This window comes from Callorhinus ursinus, unplaced genomic scaffold, assembly GCF_003265705.2.
Source record: "Callorhinus ursinus isolate GAN/ISIS: 27379988/994484 unplaced genomic scaffold, GSC_fseal_2.0 scaffold4, whole genome shotgun sequence".
NCBI classification, from domain to species: Eukaryota; Metazoa; Chordata; class Mammalia; order Carnivora; family Otariidae; genus Callorhinus; species Callorhinus ursinus.
In genome coordinates this window covers 75,525,225-75,543,496 of record NW_027397066.1, presented here as the reverse complement: position 1 = coordinate 75,543,496, position 18,272 = coordinate 75,525,225, and the positions used below count along the sequence as shown (strand labels likewise).

The 18,272-nt window shown below is 34.4% G+C and overlaps 1 protein-coding gene and 1 pseudogene across 5 annotated transcripts in view; both read right to left on the bottom strand.

Moving 5' to 3' along the window:
* The window catches only part of GRID2 (glutamate ionotropic receptor delta type subunit 2), a 1,442,323-nt gene that overhangs the window by 1,196,907 nt on the left and 227,144 nt on the right, over positions 1–18,272 (bottom strand). The window lies entirely within an intron of this gene.
* LOC112825419 (trifunctional enzyme subunit beta, mitochondrial pseudogene) lies at positions 5,095–6,752 on the bottom strand (annotated as a pseudogene).

Sequence of the window (18,272 nt, the reverse complement as noted above, 5' to 3'; positions counted from 1 at the left end):
TCTTCATTGCCAAACTCCTATAAGATATAATTCATGACAAATGCCTTCATATTCTCACCATCGTTTCCCTCCATTTCTTTTACAATCTGGTATCATTTTTAACACCACTGAAATGGGTTCTCACTATCTTCAATGAAATTAAAGATAAGCTTCTTATTCTCCCAAATATTATTTGAAATTTCTGGAGCTTTGACTCTGAAATTATCTCCTTCATCTTCAAACTGTATAGTTTTTTTTTTCTTTTTTTTGTGTGTGTGATTTGAGTTATCCTCCTATATCTCTAGTTACATTATGTCCTACTGCTACTTGACTTCAACCAAAACCCTAACTGCAGATATCTCTCGTGGCTTAATCTGACCTTTTATTTTCTGCTCTCTCTCTCTCGACATTCAGGCTCTCAGACAAACCATGCCTTCCACACCATAAGGATACTGAAGATATTCTGACTCCTCAGTTTAGCATTTGAGACTCTGCTTTCTTTAATAAGTTAAGGTAATTATGTCTCCAAATTTCTCCTCATGCAATTCACATAACTATATCCCACTTTCAAAATTATCCCTTTCTCTCTGCTTTTGAAAAATACCTCCTGTTTTTATATCCCTTAATTTTATGAGGCAATTTAATCTTTGCTGTCTTTTTTTATTTCGTAAGTGTACTCACTGACTCTTTTTCAGACAAAAAAATCAATCTACCATAATTTGGTCAGTTGAAAACAAAGGACAGGAGGTGATAAAACTGAGAACCAGGGGTATAAGAAAAGTGTCCGAGATGACACAAATATGTAATGGAAGAGTTAGAAGTATACTAGATCATCAGCCTCCTGATAGAAGAAAATTTATACTGATCATTTATCTGAGTGGTTACTGCCAGTATATCTACTTTTATTATAACTTCTTTTTGCATATTAGTCCACTATAACAAACAAAATATTTTGCATAAGGTAAAGTGAAAAATGTCCCATGTATAGGCTTTATTCCATCAAAAATTATATTAGTTGTAAATAACAATATCCAAGAGTCAGGATGACAAGCAAATTACCGGATTAAATTATCTCAGCACTGATGTGTTTTCATGTCTCTAACATAAACTTTCCTAAACAAAAATTTCCCATTTTCTAATTTTGCCTACGAATTTGGAACAATTTTCTTTATTATGCTTTTATACTTGTACAGAACTTTATACATTTCAAAGGGCTTGAGAAAATTCGAAAGTCAGATTTCATGTGATATTTATTACTTCAGAATAGATTCTTTGTTGTTTTCTAAACCGTGTTACTCCTTCCATTTTCTGTATCATCTTTCTCATAAAGTATGTCACTACAGATTTCCCCTCACATTAACTGACATACTACTTATGTTAAGGTCTAAAATATTAGTAGCAGCATGGCATTTACCTAAGGGCACATTACCTATTCATTGGCTGCTTCCCTGCCAGGGACACCCTCCTGTATTATCAGTCCTTGTTTTCTTTTAATTGATTTGTCAGTATATACGCACCCCGCTCTTTGTTTTAAATTTTTGAGCAAGTCTACTCACAAAAGCACACATTCTGACCTACCTTGTGGTAAACTCATTGGAGCAGAGCTAGTTGGGTATAGAAAGGGGAGAGACTGGAGTTGTTCAGTTGTGCCTCAGGCAGGTCAGTGAGTCTATATAATTCCAAGGTGAAGAATTAAGTAGCCTATTATGTTGTCATTCTAAATAATGCTCCATGTTCTCTAATCCAACTTTCATCACTAATAAAGCTGAAATTAAGTCTCCATTTTTCCAGGACATTATTTGTTGATCCCTCAAACCTTCTAACTCCCTATGTGTTATTGTAGAAGCTCTCAACCTTTCCTTCAAATTCTTAAAAGTCATCCTTCTTGTTGAACTTTAGAATCTGTTTCATCATACCTTAAGAGAACTTCCTCTCAAGCAACCCTTACATTCTCCCTCGGATTCAGGCTCTTCCTTCTCTTTGTCCATCATTTATTTCACTAATTCCTAACTCACTAATATGAATCTTTATTCCCTGTATCTACTCGACACTATTCTGGTGTTAAACATTCACTGTCACTATGTCCTCTTGAACCACTCCTTTTTTAATCCATTGTCCTTTCTCTGATTGCCACAATTTTACTGCACAACACTATCAAATGTCACAAATAATCTCATTATAAAATTCTATTTCTTCAGTTCCCACTTTTCTTGGCTTCTCTGCTGTTAGTGTGGACTCGTGTTCTTTCATTGCCTTTTCTTCATAGGTTTCTAGGATACTACCACTATTTTCTTTTCTTTCTCCTTTTGTCCATTCTGCATCCCAGTGTACAGACTCTTTCACGTCCAGTCTGGTCTCTTCAATATTGCATCAGATATCTGATTCTTCTTCATACTTCATACTAAGTGCTGCTAAGTCAAAGTATATGATGCTAATTTTTCTCCTAACTTCAGTTTAAATCTTTTTTTTATTTTTATTATGTTATGTTAATGACTATACATTACATCATTAGTTTTTGATGCAGTTTGAATCTTCTTTCATCTCATATGCATCCAATCACCTCAAAATCAACCTGACCCAAACTGAAATTGTCAATGCTTTCTCCAAAACTGCCCACCTCTTAATGTTGCTACTATCATTTTGTCGTTGCCTCAAGTTTAAAATCATAGTGGCCTTTTCTCTTTTCCTCTCTTACTTTCTATTTGATAAAGACCCAACCCTTATATTTCTTACTTCGTATGTGTTACTCATAAGTATGAACACTTCGGCATTCCTGTCAGCATCCTCCCAGCCCAAACCCTTCTCATTTCATGCTTGGACTACTGCAGCAGTTTCAGCCTCTGGCCCCACCAATGTAAAATATGTATAATTGTCTGATATTATGATTATGTTGTTTATGTTTGTACTAGTGTCTTATGATTTATAAATTCCTTTTTCTTACTATGTAAGTCCATTCATTTACTTCCAATACCTCTATTAATGCTTGGACATTCATGTAAGCAATAAATGTTTAGTGCGTAAATGAATGATTAAATGAATGAATAAAACTAATTTAATCCTTCCAGGTATTGAGATGTACAACTTGTCTGTCACTAAGATAATGCAGGTATCATTAGTGCATTTTATAGATGACAAAATTAGTTTTAGAGAAGTTAAATGGCAATGCTACAGACTACTAAGGGGCAGATTCTAGGCTAGATCCCATTATATATGACAATGTTTTATATCTCTTTACACATAATAGTTCTCATACTATATTTCAATATTTTAAGCAAAGTTTCATGACATTAGTACTGTATACAGATAAGGGAATATATATATTTTTGATTTGATATATTTTTTATTTGAACAAATATATATATGTTTGATTTCAAGATTCTTTGTTATTTGTTGGTTTACAAATAACACAGTTAATCACTTAACCTCTCTGGACATCATCATCCATAAAACAAAAATGGTAAAATCTATCCTTCCCAGTTCACAGAGGAAGAAAAGTCTGGCATATGAAAGTCTAAGATATAAAGAAGTATGCATACTGTGTTATGAAATTTGTTTCCAATGATCTCCATTTGACATATTTGATGAAAAAGACAAAACCAGGATCATAAAATTATTTTTTTCATAAAATTATTTTTTAACTGTCTTAGGAAAGGTGACTGATTTTTAAATGAAGTTTTTAAATTCTGAGATTAGTCTCTGTAATGTAACTGGCCTGACACTAAACTACACGCATTTTTATACTGTTTAAATCCTGATGCAATCTTTTTCATATGAATACTGTTTATCTTATCATAATGAATTCAGTTCAAATATTAAATTTTTGATGTGGATAGAAGAGATAGCTCTAAAGTAAGGAAACCCAAGAACACAGGACTATTTGAGTCTACAAGCTCCCAATCTTTCTTGAGTTTGGCACTTCGTAGTGTTACTGATTCCTCTTTTTATTTCATCATAGTTATGACGCATGTAAAGTCTTTTTATTAGGTTCTTCTCAGGGCTGTAAAATGCCCTGAAAGTACGAAGGTGCCCTCAATTAGAGAGGCTGAGAAAATAAGGATTCCAGAGCAAGTTCTTCACAGCCTCAGACAGAGAGATCTTCTAAATTGGTCTGCATATTTTTAGAATAAATAATCATAAATAAATATGAGTTACATTTATACCCATAGGAAAGTCAGATTATATTCAAGCTTTAAAAGAAAAGTGTTGCCTCTAAATCTATTCAACCTCTAATGAAGAGATTTTGTTAACATTTAATGGTAGGTGTCTAATGAACATCTGTGGAATACAGACTTAAAAGAATGAGTTGACAGTTCTTAACATAAGATCATAAACTATATATGTGTTACAAAGTTCTTCCTTTTGTAAATAAGAGTTATCCTACACCTCACAGATGTTCATTACATATTTCATAAATACTCTAAAGACACAAAATATAATTTATGTGTTCATATTTAGAGTTTCCTAAATTTCATCAAAAACTAAAAACTGGATTCAAGAGTATAGGTCTTGATTATAGTCATGAAATACTGATAGGAAACATTTTTATATGCCATCTATCTTTTTGTATGGTGAAAATCACTGCTTATCTACATACTGTATGCATATCAATGTTTTGTGCTGGCAATTTACATAAAATATAAAATATTTAACTTTCTCACTGTAATTTGTGGTGGTTTCATTAGGAAATTATCATTCCTAAAATATTTCATTTTATTTAAAGAATCCTTTTTAATATTATATAGGTATCTCTTGAGTTTTTCCCTACAAAGAAACTAAAGAACAATGGAATAGTATATCTTTTTTGTTTTTTTTTTTCCCAATACTTTCTCACTTTATTAAGGTTATCAGGGTACTTACACATCTAAACATTTACTGTAAGTTGTCAGGAACATTTAAATTCTGAATTATCTTTCCATAATTAAGTCTCTTTAGGCACATTGGTTTGTATTTTATAGAAAACACTTGTCTTTAGGTCACAAACAGGAAAGAGTATAATTTGCAAATGTTATAAAGATGACTCCAAATCTCAGCTAACCTCTTTCCCAAATTGCAACTCTTAGTATTTAATGAAAACAGAGACCAAAAACTACTGCTTAAACGCTGTCACTGTGTGATTCTGGTGACTAAGAAATCCCTGAAAGAGCAGTAAGCCACGATTTCTGGAAAGCTCAGAGCACTAGCAAGGTTTCATTGCGAAGTATTTGACAGAAGGCCATGGGTCGTGTTTTCCTAAGAGGAGCTAGGAACTAAGGATGTCATTTAGTAATACATTGGAATGGCATTGCCTAGTGCGAGTGTTGCACAGAAACTCCAGGTCATCTCTTCATTATCTATTATTTTGGATAAGCTTCCATAATCATAGCATGGCCCTGCCCACCAGCAGCACAGGCAGCCACTAAGCCGTACTGGCCTCCCTCCTTCCGCAATCTGTTGGCAGCTGCCATGACCAACCAGCAGCCAGTAGCTCCAAACGGGTGTCCCAGGGATACGATCACCCCAGTTGTTGAAATTCCCCAGAGGAGGTGACCCAACCTTGGTTTTTCTACCCATTAGTTTTGTGCAAACCAATCAGAATCCACGGCTTTAAAATTAGCCAAAATCTGACCTGAGAATGCTTCATGAAATTCAAAAGCATCAATATCATTCATTGTTAATCCTGCCTTTTCCAGAACTTTTGGAGTAGTATATGTTGGTCCAAGTAAAAGTTGATCTTTTGGATCCTTAGACTCATAGACAAAATCCCTCAAATATGCCTTCAGCTTATAACCCATGGCCAGAGCTCTTTCCTCTGCCATAATCAGCACTGCCGATGCACCATCAGTCAGGAAAGAAGAATTTGCAGGTGTCAACGTGCCATAGGGCTTGATGAATGCAGGTCTTAGCTTGGCCATCTGCTCCAGAGAGGAAGGACGAATGCCATTATCTTTGGTAACTGTATCTTTTCCTGGTACTTTGAAGGGTACAACATCAGAAAGGAGTCCTTCTTCCTGTGCCTTCTCGGCCAGGCTATGTGAACGCAGGGCATACTCATCCTGGTTCAATCGAGAAACAGCGAAGGCAGCAGCCAGTCGGTCTGCAGAGTGGCCCATGGTCTCACTGGTGGAGAACTCAGCCACTGCAGGGAGCTCAGGTGATAGTAAATTCAATCTGAATTTCAAGATTAAAGACAATCGCTGACCCAGGGTCTTGGCCTTATTGAGCTCAACCATCATTTTCCTCATTTTCCTTGAATGACGAATAGGGATGTCAGACATTAACTCTACACCACCTGCCACGACCACATCATACTGCCCAGAAGCGATCAAGCCAATACCTGTGGTCATGGCTTGGTTGGCAGAGATGCAGGCCATGGTGAAAGTGTGAGCAGGAGTCCTGTCAGAGAAGCCAGCTCCAAGAGCAGCCTCTCTAGCCACATTGCTAGTTTTCATTTCCCGTATAACTGTGCCAAAGATGATATAATCAACAACATCCTTTGGGACACTGGTCCGATGCAGCAAACCCGAAAGTGCTGCTCTAGCCAAATCATGTGGCATCAGGTTATTATACAAAGTGCCTGACTGCAAAAACGGAATGCAAACACCATCCACCACCACGATATTCCTTAGGTTGGGTTTCGCTGTTTTCTTTGATTTGGTCTGGGCAGCTGGGGCAGCTCGTAGCTGGGAGGAACAGCTCAGAGGTCTTACAGAAAATCAGAGGGCCCATTTTGATGTATTGGGAAGATTTTTACATGTGTAAGTCAAGATGGAAGTCATTCTGAAATCTTAGCTCTGTTCTCTTGAACTCCCGCAGTAGACACGGAAGGTTTCGGAATAGTATATCTTGTTAAGAGAATAAAGAATTATTTGATCCATTAGCATGTCTTCTTGAGTTGTTATAGTTCATATAGGCTATACAGAATATCAAATCCCATATATGGACATGACTAGTTGGTTTTTAAGAGGAATTGGGGGTATCCTTTTGTAAGCTATAAAAATATGCATGTACATATGTATTTTAGGAACAACTTATGTGTAAACTAAACTGCAAGTCATCATCTTTCTGAAATGCAAGTCATACAGAAAATAAAAATGCCTTAAATTCTAGGTTTTCTTTTCCTCTTCTTTTTTTCTTAAAGATCTCTGACTAAAATGTTTCTTAGATTCCTTAAATTTGAATAGTCATTCAATGACATTTCTCATTCAATGGCATTGATAGATCCTGTATCACTTAAGAATCACAGTTTAGAAAAGTTTCCAAGACAAGGATGTGCCAAACTGTTGGAAGTGTGTGTGATGCATATGAATGTAGTGAGTGAAGAAAGACAAAAATGGGATTCATTCACATGGAGAGGAGATGATTTAATATGAATAGAAATGGTGGAAAGGTATAGAAAAATCCCTTGGTTTGACCATAACTCAGTTGTGATACTATGATGATATGGTACTTACCATTGCTGGGCCTCAATTTCTTCATTTTTGAAAAGTCAATAATGCCTTTTGAACTTAAATGTATAACATTTGTGTTATATTCAACAGATACTTGAGTATCTGCTATGAGCCAGATTATGTGTTAGATGCAGAAAATACTTCAGTGACAAAAATAAACATGTCCCTTACTTTTGATACATAAAATTATGGGAGACATGGTAAAGTACAGATAGCACTACAATGCAGAATATAATTACTACAGTGAATAAAGGGTACTATGCATGCAAACTGTTGCCACTTGGTTCAACTGAGGAGACAGGAGATCTTCCTGTAGGAGGTGCCTACAAAGATGAGAGTTGCAGGATGGCACTAGGGAAGAGTCAGTGGGGAGAAGAGAAATATGTTGACTCAAGAGACAGATTCCACAGAACTTAATGATTAGCCAAGTGGGGGAATAAAGGGCAGGGAAACACTGAGGAGGTTTTTCCAATCTCTAATCATGATATCTGCATGAAGAATAGGAAAATTCATGAATTAGTGGGTTAGGAGAAATCTAGTATGGAATTGGATATATGTATCTAAAGAAAATAAAGACTAAGTCTGAGCTAGAAGTGTCATTTTAGGAGCCTTCAGCAAATATAGGGTCATGAAGTCCATGGGAATACAGAAGATTACCCTGAAAATGCCTGTGGAATAAGAAGGAAGGAGGATTTATGTCAGAACCTGAAGAATACTAACACTGAAAGGATGGAAAAGGGAACACTCTGAAAGGACATAGAAAGAATAGTCAGGATGAAAGAAGAAATGAGGAGAAGGCAGTGTTATGGAGACTAAGGAGAACATTTCCTGATTATAGAAAGTGAACACATACCTTTTTCTTACACAAAATATTTTATATAAAATATCAAGTATGACAAAGACTGAAAAGCACTCAACTGATGGGGTAACGAGGAGTCTTCTGGCGAGACTGGCAATTGTGAGAGAGGGGCTGACTGAAGAAACACAGGTTAACAAGTCTCCCAGAATGATGTCAGTGGACAGGAACACAGTGTCCAAGGACAGTTCTTTCCTGACATTTGCTTGTGAAAGGAAGAAAGGTTAAGCCTCGTGTAATATGGGGAAGGCTTAAATCTTACACAGTGTGGAGGTGCTCCCTGCTCTTCCTCATACAGAAGTAAGGTTATATTAGAGTAAGGTTTTCTCATTCCTTTACTAGATATGAAAAAAAAAGGTCTTCGCCTTTTTTAGTCCAGAATTGTAACAAAAAAAAGAATATACTGACAGTGAAGTTGTTATATGACACAATAAGCCACAACAGGAGTTCACAACACATTAGGAGCTAGACAAGTTTGATTCAGAGTCCAGTTCTCTTCCCCAAGGCTTAATACACATCACCCAATGCAAATAATTATGAATGAGTGGATAAATCTCTGTCATTTCTCTATCCCCTTGTTTAGTCATTATTAATTACAATTACTTAAGTGCCAATTCTGTCTTGATTAAAAAAAACAAAAAACAACTTAATACCAACTAGTTAAGATACAGCTTCAGATAAAACTTAAATTTTACTTAAGTGTAGATATATTTATTTATATATTCCTGACTTCTTAAAAAACATTTTTGTCCTGAGTAAAATTAAATGACTATAACCAAATAGAATACTTACAAAGCATGTCATTGAATAACGGATACTATGGCTAATTCCTTCTAATTACCTAAGTGAATTCAAATAATTAACCTAACAAAATTGGATTTAATGCTTTAAAATTTTTTCTTGCCTTTTTTACTCTCCAATTCTCAAAACTACCCTATCATCATTGAGATCTCTAAAGTAATCATGGCAATAAAATCACATCTGTCAATGTATTATTCCATGTATTTGAAAAAGATACTTGCAATGCAATGTATAAAACATTTTTTTAGATATTTTCTGAAGTTTAAAATTGGTGTGACATTTTCTCATTAGAGCTAATCTATACTGGATTATTTGATAAAGGTGTCTTTTTTTGAAGGGGGAGACCAAAATATCTTTACTCCCATCATCTATTATTAGTTCTTTCCTACCTTCACAAAATAAGAGCTTCCTATCAAATTTTATTATCAAATTTGATGAAATTCAAGGAGTCTGATTCCTGCTATATGGGGGCATGGTGCTGAGCCTAGAGATGTAAATATAAGGAAGACATGGAACTTATCCTCCAAGAGAAGTACACCTAACTCAACATACTCATTTTATTTTATCGATAATCCTGATTTTGTCCCTTCCATTTTTTTATGCTTCTGAATACTGCTTGTGAACAGGGTAAATTTCAGAGTGTTATATTATTTCAACTGTCCTTCCGTCCCCTGTACCTTTCTGGATTTATCCTGTTTTTGTTTTTGTTTTAGCCTTCCTTATTGTCTGAAATTCAGGAGAATTCAGGTAATTTAAATTATTTTTCCATTTAATTTTGTTTGTTAAAATTCATTTTAACTATATCTGGTTAATTTTCTCCTTTCCTTTTTTAGAAATCTGAATTATGTCATCATGCAGTTACTTCCACAGAGGTTTTCATTATTTTCATAACTTCAATTAATTCTTCCCTACCTACTGTAGGATCAAATTATGTGTGAGAACAAAAAAGTTGCAAGCTGTGAATGCATGAGGTATAGTGGCATATAATGAAAGCAATGAACTAGGCAAAACAAAGGAAATCAATTCCCCTTCAGAGCCCTTAACTATTACCCCAAATAACAATAAAAGCTAAGTGCTTGATTTTCCAGGTTTTTTAAAACAAAACTTTAAAATGCTTTTCAGAGTTTTTTTGTTTTCTTTGTTTTTTGCTTTGTTACTTTGCAAGTATATAAATTGAAAATGTCACAAAGTCATCTACTTTCCAAGAAAACCTCTCTCTGTTTGGTAAAGTATTAGAATTTTAAGACATTTTTAAATTTCATGGATTTAAAATTGTTTTTGATTTTTAAATGTTTTTAAAGAACTGATATTTTTAGAAGATAAAATATCTTTTAAAGTATGTTGAGTACTGTATTTGTACTATGAGAACTGTACCTATAAAGATTCACTCCTAGTACTATCATAATTCTATGTCTGTATATATTCAGTAACATAGATTTTATTGTTGTTCATTATTATAATTAATAACTATCATTGGTTAAAGGCTTATTATGTGCGACTTCACTAAGTGATATATATCTATATATCTTACACAGTGAATATATATGTATGTACTTAAATAATAATCTGCATGAAGTAGTATTTTCTCCATTTTACACATGAGAAACAGGCTCATAGCTCATTATTACTTAATTATCCAAAATAAGATGGAGTATGATAAAATCCAATGTTAAGATACTAAAGAAGCTGTCGATTCAAAGTTATAGACCCATTTATTTTTGGAGCAGTAACTCTCAAAGAATACTAGATTAAGATTCAGAAGACTTTGGTTCTAGTTCTGCCTCAGCTACTTAGCTTCCAGCCTTCCTAAACTGCATAGCTGAGAGACTCAGGGACAATTCTGACCTTGGTGCAAGAGGAATTTAAGGGTTTTTAGACCAACTTTTTGGGACATAGCGCTAAGCATCCTTGTTGACACTAAACTTGTGCTAAACTTCTGCAAATTGGTTATATAACCTGTTCTCAAGGTCAAGGCTTCCCTGAACATAATGAAATTCACTACTGATTATTTTCTTCTGTAGGTTAAATATTATATTATGAAAAAAGCTAGGAATCTTGGGACACCTGGATGGCTCAGTCGGTTAAGTGTCTGCCTTTGGCTCTGGTCATGATCCCAGGGTCCTGGGATCGAGTCCCACATCTGGCTCCTTGCTCAGCAAGGAGCCTGCTTCTCCCTCTGCCTGCAGCTCCCCCTGCTTGTGCTCTCTCTGACAAATAAATAAAAAATAAAATCTTAAAAAAAAAAGCTAGAAATCAAAAGCCAACCTTTTTCAACTCAAGTTTGCATTTCCCAGTAGTTTAAATTGTACTTAAGTGTAAGAAATGCACAAAGGGTTGTCCCAGTCGTTTCTCATTTTTTTAAATCCCTGTGTTAGGTTTGGTTATGAAAACATGAGTATACTCACACATACACACACATTCATCAACATTATTCTAAACAAGAGAAGACCTTCCTTTTTAGTTACCCAACACATGGTCGCACAGTGAAAAAAATCTGTTTTATGAGAAAACTGGTAATGTCATAATGCCAGTCTGCAAAACCATTTTTATGGGTCATTGCCTTTCTTTCCATGTACTAAAGATCTTGTTGAACACACAGCATGATGGGTAAAAAGTCTGATAATCAAAAGTCATCTAAAAGGTCAAATTCATAAAGTTGGTTTCTCTTCACAGATTTTTAAAAAATATTACCTATAGTAAATTACCATTTACATAAATGTGTAAGTCAAGGGGAAAGGTATCTCCTTAATGGGTGAATATAGAGTCAAATCAACTAGGTTAAACAGCTTTTTAATATTGTGCCAGATATAAATGATATGGCTCTTTAGTGAAAAAGTAGATTATAATAGAGAAGCTGGTCCCTGACATATCTGAAACTTAAAAAAAAGTAAATGATGTAAAAACAATATTTTTAAAATTTGACCAATTGAAGAACATCTTTTGAGATGCCCCTACAATAAAATGGTATCAAGGAAAAATAAATTTGTAAACAGTTCTAATAACATTTCCTATTTGGAGATTCATATTTTATGTAGCGTATACCCAATACTCTGAGAGTCCTTGAAGGATCTGAAGACTTTGGAAGAGGACCGTTTTGAGCTGGTCTGCTACATATGAAAGTGCACAACCAAGTGAATCAAAACCCCTATTTATCCATGTTACATAAAAAAGAAAAAAAATCATATTCAAAATCATACATTCATTATAAAGATTCTCAAGCTCCACAGAAAGTAGAAAAAAGAAAACATCAGAGCATTAAAACAAGGCAAAGATTAAAGCAGTTTACTACATTATCATAATGCAAGGTAACACAGGAAACAATATGGTATGACTCACATTTATATAAATGTAATGTTTGCATTTTACATAAAGAATGAAATATTTACATTGACTTTTATATTTTTATCTATTATTTATTTTTAGAGAAAGAGAGAGAGAGAGCAAGCACGGGGGAGAAGGGACAGAGCAGAGGGAGAGAGAAAATCCCAAGCAGGCTCCACACTCACTGTGGAACCCAACACTGGGCTTGATCTCACAACGCTGAGATCATGACCTGAACTGAAATCAAGAAGTCAGATGCATTATTCATGTGTAGATTTTATCATCAGATCTGCTGATGATGGAGATATAATAATAATAAATAAATAATCCAACAGATTCTGTTTCAACCATCAAAGGTATTTTGATAAGCATTCTTCACATATGTGATTTTGATGTTAAAACTTGTAAATTCTGGAACTTGAACTCATATGCTTCATATCAGCAACTTCAAAGAATGCCAATTCAAGTATGGATAAATATTCAGGCAACATTTTTTCATTGCACATAACAAAATCTAGAAGCAAGCTTTAATGAAAAATCAACCTGAGGTTTTAAATTTAACCTGAATTCACTGGACCTATATTTTAAAGCATTATGCTAATTTCATTCTACTCTTAGGTATGACCTTGAGCAAGAGAAAACTGGAATAAGAAGAATTACCTTGCTCAGGATAGCACTGCTATGATATTCATAGGCAGTTTTCCATGGGGACCTAGAATACAACGCCACTTTTTTTTTTCTTTATTGTGCAGTGCTAAAGTTCCAGCAATAGTCCTCATTTCCTCTGCTGTAGGCATCTACCCCACAGTTTTCACTCGCTTTAGGTGACACAGCAGCTTGGGAAAAAAGAAGGTTTTCATTTCATTCTTTATCCAGTTTGACCACATAGGTAAAAGCTGAAGCTAAAAGTCAGCTTAATATGCAGCAGTCACATCAGCTATAGTATTCAGGTACGTGTCTTGAGTCTAGGTATTTGCATGAGCCAGCCATTTCAAATCAAAACAACTGGCTTCCCAAATGCATTAAGCTTAAAGCTAATTTGAAGTATGAAATTCAGGATATATTTCTGGGGTACCATAAAAATATAATCAAAGTCTAAATGTAGCAGCATCATGACTGGGCTTTGAACTATTAAGAGATTCTATGTCATTGAAAAAGAGAATGTGGCATGATTTAAATGAAATTATATTGGTGAAATCTGGAAGAATTTTACCAAGGTCTCTGTTAGATGTAAGTTAGGAGAACTATATGTGCATTAGCACAAATAGCATACGTTTATTATAACAAATTAGGCTAATACATAAAGTGCATGGTTAATGAAAGAGAATGGAAAGTAGAAAAATTAACATAGCCTGGCATGTCACTGAGTTCTGTGACCTTGGTTAGAGCTTTTTATTTCTTCAGGTCATGCTTTCTCCTCTGTAAAATGAAGAGATTGAACCACATCAGTGATCCTTTAATAGGTTAAAATGGAGTTCACAGATCATATAACTACTTACACATCTGACTTCAAAAAAATCAATACAATGCAATGACTATATTGTAAAGGAAAAACAAAGAAGTTTTTCTTGATAAAATGATATACATTTGAAGACATAAATGCATCGGCACCACTACGCAGAAGGCATAGCATACCCCTAGACAAATCAGGCTGAATGACACAGTAGTAAATGAAAACTGATACGGGGTGTTGTGGGACTCAAATACCATAAATGCCATTTCCTTCAGTAAATAGATTTTCTAAAATAGTAATTAAGTAAAAATCAGCCTTTTATCAATTTACGTGGTAGTTGCACTCCTGGAAAAATCACTGTTTTAAAACCACACAAAAATTAAATTTTCCTTTTATGGTAAATGGAGATGGGTCTAAGCCCAGACAATTATAAAAAGAGGACAGTACTTTCTCATGAGGAACTCTCCTAGGAATTGAAGATATTAAGCATTCCTTGATTCTGCCCATTAAGCACAAGGAGGAGTCAGTGTTGTGTAATATATGTTTTTTGAAAGGAAAAAAAAAATGCAGATTTTGTAATGTTTGTTAATTTCCACAGTGTAAATACTCCCACCATGCCTTATTTCAAACGGCCAATATGATGTCACTGCATGAAGAGCTGCAATCAGCCCTTGAGATAGCCAGTTCCCACACTACTGGTAAGACTCCCTAATCACTGTGTCAACCAAAAATACTACCAATTCCCAAAATGTCACTTTGAAAAACCACTGAACAAAATTACCTGTTGATATTTAGTATTATTTTTATGAAAAAACTCAAAATCAAAGAATTTTATTATCACCTTGAATTTTGACACTACTTGCCATTTTTTTTCCTGTCCTGGTATTTTATGTACAAATATGAAATGTTCTCCTGCACTAAGAATATCAGAAAAAGAATTACTTTTTTTTTTATTATGTTATGTTAGTCACTATACATTACATCATTAGTTTTTGACGTACTGTTCCATGATTCATTGGTTGCATATAACACCCAGTGCTCCATGCAGAACGTGCCCTCCTTAATACCCATCACCTGGCTAACCCATCCCCCCACCCCCCTCCCCTCTAAAACCCTGTTTGTTTCTCAGAGACAATAGTCTCTTATGGTTCGTCTCCCAGAATTACTTCTTGATGCAAATCTATTTAATAAGAACATCCCATTCCCAAAGTAATCCATTAATTAATTAATTTGGCATTTACTGAGTTTGCCAGGTTCTAATCTTGGTTTTGGGAACAAGCAACTTAATTGTTAAGTATTTCATAAGGTAGCACAAACATAAAAAAAATTCTTGAAAGAAACTAAAGCATTTGATGGAATGGACAAACAGATACATGATTATTAAGAAGTTAAATTTTATTAAGGCTAATACAATTGGAATATTCTAAGAACAAATAAACAGCAGAGCTGTTCACTAAGCTCTGCTACCTTATTAGCAGTATAACCATGGATAATTTCCTGACTTGCACAATGGAGATTATAATGCTCCTTGTGTGGGGTTTTGAGAGGTTTAGAAGTAACATAGCACTATGTTTGGCATGTGGGAGCAGTATTAGCAATATTATATTATATGTCTCATTCTACCTCCTGGACTCTTAAATGTTCAAGCAAGATTCATTTCTCCTTCCTTTATAATGCCTAACACCATACTTTGCAAAATTTTATCTTCAGTAAATATTTTATAGAATGAACGAGTTCCACAACAATGAACCTACACTGGCATTGTTTATTTATTTAAAAATAGAAAAACAGGGGCGCCTGGGTGGCTCAGTTGGTTAAGCGACTGCCTTCGGCTCAGGTCATGATCCTGGAGTCCCTGGATCGAGCCCCGCATCGGGCTCCCTGCTCAGCAAGGAGCCTGCTTCTCCCTCTAACCCTCTGCCCTCTCATGTACTCTCTCTCATTCCCGCTCTCTCAAATAAACAAATAAATCTTTAAAAAAAATAAATAAATAATAAAAATAGAAAAATAGAAAAACAAACATGCATAGAATCACAATGCTGATAATATAATTCTAGAAAAATGTAAAAAAGTATAACTTCCCTAGATATGCAAAAATAATTATTACAAGAACAGAGTCTACTGGAATATACACATATTTATAATTAATGATTGCCTTCTGATTATTGAAATGTTAGTAATTTAGTATTTATGTGATCTTAGCATTTTCAATGTATCCTAAACTTTAATTGTATTCTCAACACCTCTGCAAAGAAGATAGGAAATATTGTCCTTTTGGAGCATATTCAAGAAAGGTCCAGGCACAGTGGCTTCATATTCATTAAAGCTTTATAACAAGGCAATGGGAGAATAAAGAATAAAGAATACACTCAGAACTGTTATACTTTTAGTCACTCTACAATTATTAAACTTTATTGTAACAAAGTAATGAGGACACGCAAAGTGATTTCGGAAGGACACTTTGGCATGTTCTTGACATAAGACTAGCAGTTGTTACGATGCTGTCTCTTCTTGAAACTTATTCCAAAAAAAATGTATTACAAGTTAAGATGAAAAGAAACACAGACATACATTTCACACAGCACATCCACATTCTAAGAATCTTTATCCTGAGGAAGAAGGTATACAAGAAATCTTTCCATTTTTTTTATTTAGTGAAACTAAATAGTATTTACAGTAAGTAAATAATACTATTAGTAATAGCATTATATTGTGATGATACAGTTTTTTTCAGAAATATCTGATTAGAGCACTGCCCAATTCCACCTTATACATGGATGGAAGAAACATCGTTTCTTCTTTTAAAATCACGTTAATTTACCTTCAATTTTCATTAAATACAGTTTGTTTTATTTTCTTCATTATCACCCATATTAATTATAGCTCTTTTTAATAAAATAGCTTAGCATCCAAAATGATGTTTTCCCATGTATTATTCCCCAAATTTTAGATAAATCTTACTGGCTTTAAAATGAATATGCATTGTTGTGAATTTGCCTTTAGAAAAAATTGGGTGGATTGGATATTATCAATTATCTCAATGGAAAATCTAGATAAGGATAATATGTGTTTCTCCATATGTCCTAAAGCTATCAAATATAAAGGTTAAAGTTTTCATTTGATTTTATTTTTCATCATATAACTCAAATATTTCTTTTGGGTTTTTTGACCATAAAATTGTTTCTTGAAGGTAATGCTTTCAATTTCTCTAAAACATTCCAAGTTATATCACAGATCATTTGTTACAATTTGTTCTTGCTTCATTCCTTCACTTTTTACATAGAGAAGACTGTCTTAAAATGTGAGGTCCAGTTCTTGTGTAACTAACCTGTTAAAGATCCAACCTATCTTTAGACTTTTAAACATGTTTGTGGTTAACTGAATGCAAAAGTGAAAACTAAGTAGGACTATTATTTTCATGGGATAGTCCATTATTTTTCCATTTTAACCAAACTAAGGAGAAGTCAAAATAATCTCTGAGTCAAAAAAATTAAGTGAAATTGTCAAAATGGCTCTTGGCCAGAGATAAATACCAACTTTCACATTAAACTATGTTCAATTTCATGAAAAGAACTGCATTCTTATTTACTATTCTGATATAGAATAAGAGATTTCTCTACACTCCAAAATAAAAGGAAAATATGTAATTGAGCACTAGGAAACCTCACTGATAAAAATTTTTTAAGATTTTTTATTGTTATGTTAATCACCATCTATTACATAATTTGTTTTGGTGTACTGTTCCATGATTCATTGTTTGTTCATAACACCCAGTGCTCCATGCAGAATGTGCCCTCCTCAATACCCATCACCAGGCTAACCCATCCCCCCACCCTCCTCCCCTCCAGAAACCTTTGTTTCTCAGAGTCCATCTGAGTTTGTTTTTCAGAGTCCATCATCTCTCCTGGTTCGTCTCCCTCTCTGACTTACTCCCCTTCATTCTTCCTCTCCTGCTATCTTTTTCTTTTCTTTTTACTTAAAATATGTTGCGTTATTTGTTTCAGAAGTACAGATCTGTGATTCAACAGTCTTACACAATTCACAGTGCTCACCGTAGCACATATCTTCCCCAATGTCACTGATAAAAATTTAACTAGCCATTTATGAAAAGGCAGTGAGAATTCCAATAAAATTGATTTTTCTCTTCCTTTTCTTTTATATTGCAACACTTTGATCTAGCAAACATATCTTAAAAATATGACAGCTAATTTTAGGAATTTACTGGCAAGCTAAAAACTGCTTTTTCAAAACCAGCCATCCAAATTTCAAACTGTTAGCTTAAAAGACTACAACAGACACATGAAAAAGTGCTCAACATCGCTCGACATCAGGGAAATCCAAATCAAAACCTCAATGAGATACCACCTCACACCAGTCAGAATGGCTAAAATTAACAAGTAAGGAAACGACAGATGTTGGTGGGGATGCGGACAAA